General features: G+C 49.3%; 1 pseudogene; it reads left to right on the top strand.

The window, feature by feature from the left end:
• The first annotated feature begins 253 nt into the window (after positions 1-253).
• On the top strand, positions 254-3,036 carry LOC128884651 (uncharacterized; annotated as a pseudogene).
• The last annotated feature ends 614 nt before the right edge of the window (positions 3,037-3,650 follow it).

Below are 3,650 nucleotides of genomic sequence, written 5' to 3'. Positions count from 1 at the left end.
ATGAGTGCAAGAATTTCATTCTACATGTTGTTGCGACCACCCTTTGGATGGATCCAAGGCCTGCTAGTGCTCGCGACCGGAACATGGAGACAGCGAGAAGAAGGAGATCGGATCGATCGCCTGTCAAGCTGTTAGATTCGAGCAAGACGCCATTGAGAGCAGACGTTCCGAAGCTATATTTAATTGCATTCCTATTGTACACATTTCTATTGTAGAGCTGGTTGTTATTTATTAAAGTTTGTGTTTACTCATTATGCCGAAACGCAACATTGGTGTCAGAAGTGGGATGCCCACTCGTAGTAGTCGGCCGCGTCGCGCTTCCGCGATATTCACGGAACCTCCTCAATCAACACCCGAGCCTTTCCTGCAGGAGATGTTCACCGATCTCCAGCAGAGCATCGTTCGACAAATGCAAGAGCAACGAAGGGAGGATGAAGTTCGGAGGAGGGAGAAAGACGCCGAGGACCGGCGGATGCAGGCGGCCTTCGAGACGCGACTGGCCAGCATCGAAGAACGTTTTCAGGTCGTATCTGTTCCAATAGAAAACAGCTATTGTTCGGGTAGTGGTGACGCGAACCCTCGGGCTGGGGAAACAGTGCCGGTTATAGAGAGTGTTAATTGTGTAAATAGTGTTCGCCCGACAGTTATCCCTGTCGTCGGGGCGCCCGCCGCCTCCCCGTCGTTAGATCGGCCCCGCGTGTTTAACTTGGGGTACGCAGTAAAACCGACCATCTTTGACGGGAAAGCTTCGTGGGAAGAGTATAAAATTCAATTTGAGACCATCGCACGAGCTAACGGGTGGAGTGACAGGGAAAAGGCTACAGCCTTGATCGCGTCTTTAGGAGGGTCGGCGAGGAGCGTCCTCACGACGCTCTCCGCTGCCCAATGTGAAAATTTCGCAGATCTTGTTTCGGCGCTTGAATTTCGCTACGGAGCGAAAAATCTCTCAAATTTGAACTATGTCCTTTTCCAAAGCCATAAACAGCGGAGAGATGAGAGCATCTCCTCGCTCGCCACGAAGATAGAACGATTAGCTCAATCCGCGTTCGCCGATTGTCCGGCGGAGACCCGCGATAAACTCGCCGTCTCTCAATTTGTATCAGCGTTGTCGAGCTCCGTTATGCAGCGGGAACTGCGACTCGGCGGGTTTACATCTCTAAGAGTCGCCGTCACCAGAGCTCTCGAAATCGAGGCCGTCGAGGCAATGTCGCGTAGTTTGACGGTTAAGTCATGAGAAAGATTCCCAGAGAAACGGAAGGCTAAACCCTTCAATTATTTTACAAGGTTCCCGGAAAAGAGGAGTAGGCCCGACAGACTTGAAGAACGCATCAACGACGTGCCGAAGATCATCTGCTGGCTCTGTGGCAAGACCGGACACCTTCAAAAGGATTGCTACAAACCAAGAACGGTCAGGCAGGAACGACAGCTTCGAGGAAACCTTTTCATGGAAACGAGACGAGGATGGCGTAAGGGGGAGACGCCGGACCAGGAATAGCAGTCCCCCGGTCGTCAAGAGTACGGCGATGAAGGAGGCGACTGGAGGTCCGAAAATTCCAAAGGAGGAGACGTAAGTATGTGGAAAAATTGGCGGAAAGCCCTGTAGAATTATTTTAGACACGGGTTCTCCCGTTAATCTTTTGGAGAAAGAATTATGTCCATCGAAGAACATCATACGGACAAGACTCGACATTCGTTCCACTACTGGTAAGAAAATTAAGGTCTACGGCAAGGAGAGTTTGGAAGTCGACATTGGAGGATTTTCGACCGTAGAAGACTTTCACATCGTCGACATGGTGGAGAATTGCATCCTGGGAACAGCCTTTTTGAGAAAACACCGTTGTAACATCGATCTGTCGAGAATGTGTTGTGCCTTCCCGGCAAGCCGGAGATTCGCCTGGGCGAACCGGCCACCGAGAAGAAGAAACCCGAGAAGGAGAAGGAAGCGTTCATTCCACAGCATTTGAAGGAGCTGTACTTCCGCTGCTCTTCAGGTTTGTCAGAAGGACAACAGAAACTATTTGCTGACCTACTTTGTGAATTTCAGAATGTTTTTGCGATGAATTCGAATCAGCTCGGAAACTGCGACAGGGTGAAGCACACCATCAACACGGGAGACTGCTCGCCCATAAAACAGGCCCCACGGAGATTGCCTATACATCGCCGAACGGAAGTGGACGAGTTGGTCAAGAAAATGATCGCCCAAGGCGTAATCGAGGAATCACGGAGCCCGTGGTCTTCTCCCATCGTCCTTGTGAAGAAGAAGGATGGAAGTTTGCGATTCTGCGTAGATTTTCGACGACTGAACGAGATCACGAAAAAGGACTCGTACCCTCTTTATCCCGCATCGAGGATCCCTGGACGCCCTCGCTGGATCATCGTGGTTTTCTACTGTAGACTTGGAGAGCGGATATTGGCAGATCTCTATGGACGAGAAGGATCGAGAGAAAACTGCTTTTTCGGTAGGAACAGGACTGTGACAGTTCAAGGTGATGCCCTTTGGATTATGTAACGCCCCTGCAACTTTCGAACGTCTGATGGAGGACGTGCTTCAAAATTTAACTTGGAAGATTTGTCTAGTATACTTAGACGACATCATTATCTACGGGACTGATTTCGAGCAAGAGCTCGAACGCCTTCGAACAGTGTTCTCACGTCTACGTCAGGCCGGACTATTAATGAGTCTAAAAAAATGCTCTTTCTTCTGTCAGGAAGTGAAGTATCTGAGACAATCGTCAGCGAGAGTGGAGTCAAGACGGATCCAGAAAAGATCAAGGCAATTTCGAAATGGCTATAGCCGAAGAATGTTACGGAATTGAGAAGTTTCTTAGGATTGTGCACTTATTACAGGAAATTTGTAAAGGATTTCTCCAGGATCGCCAAGCCCCTGCATCGCCTCACCGAAGCCAAACAGAATTTTCTCTGGACCGAAGATTGCCAAGAAGTTTTCCAGGAATTGAAGAGGAGACTGTCTGGGGCCCCGGTCTTAGCCTACCTAGCAGTCGAAAAGGATTTTATTTTGGATACGGACGCTTCTAATTTCGCTATAGGAGGCGTCCTCTCCCAGGAACATGAAGGACAGGAAAAGGTCGTGGCTTATTTTTTCTAAAACCTTAGGGAAACCGGAGAGGAACTACTGTGTCACCCGAAGAGAATTACTGGCAGTGGTAAAATCTATTGAGCATTTTCATCGCTTTCTTTACGGTCGCAAATTTCTCATTAGGACGGACCATGCAGCGGTTCGCAGTCTGCTAACCTTCAAGAGGCCCGAAGGACAGGTCGCTCGTTGGATTGAGCGATTACAGCAGTACGACTTCGAGATTCGCCATCGGGAAGGAAAGGCGCATGGAAACGCCGATGGTCTTTCCAGGAGACCCTGCATCGAAGAAGATTGTAGGAACTGCGACCGACTAGAGAAGAGAGAAGCAGAAGAGGAAGAAAATTCGACGAAGAAAATACACCGACTTTTCCCCGTGGGAGAGGACACCGAGGGATGGAAAGAAAGTTAGAGGAAAGATGAAGAAATCGGCTTCATCCTTGAAAAGAAGAGGGAAGGTGAGAAGCCCGTCTGGCAAGACGTGGCTCGTTTTTCTCCACAACTTAAGTATTACTGGTCAATTTGGGATTCGCTGGAGGTTCGCGAAGGTTTACTT

The sequence above is a fragment of the Hylaeus volcanicus genome, chromosome 1 (genome assembly GCF_026283585.1).
Source record: "Hylaeus volcanicus isolate JK05 chromosome 1, UHH_iyHylVolc1.0_haploid, whole genome shotgun sequence".
Classification (NCBI taxonomy): domain Eukaryota; kingdom Metazoa; phylum Arthropoda; class Insecta; order Hymenoptera; family Colletidae; genus Hylaeus; species Hylaeus volcanicus.
Note: the sequence above shows the minus strand (reverse complement) of the source record. Positions and strands in the feature narration are given on the sequence as shown.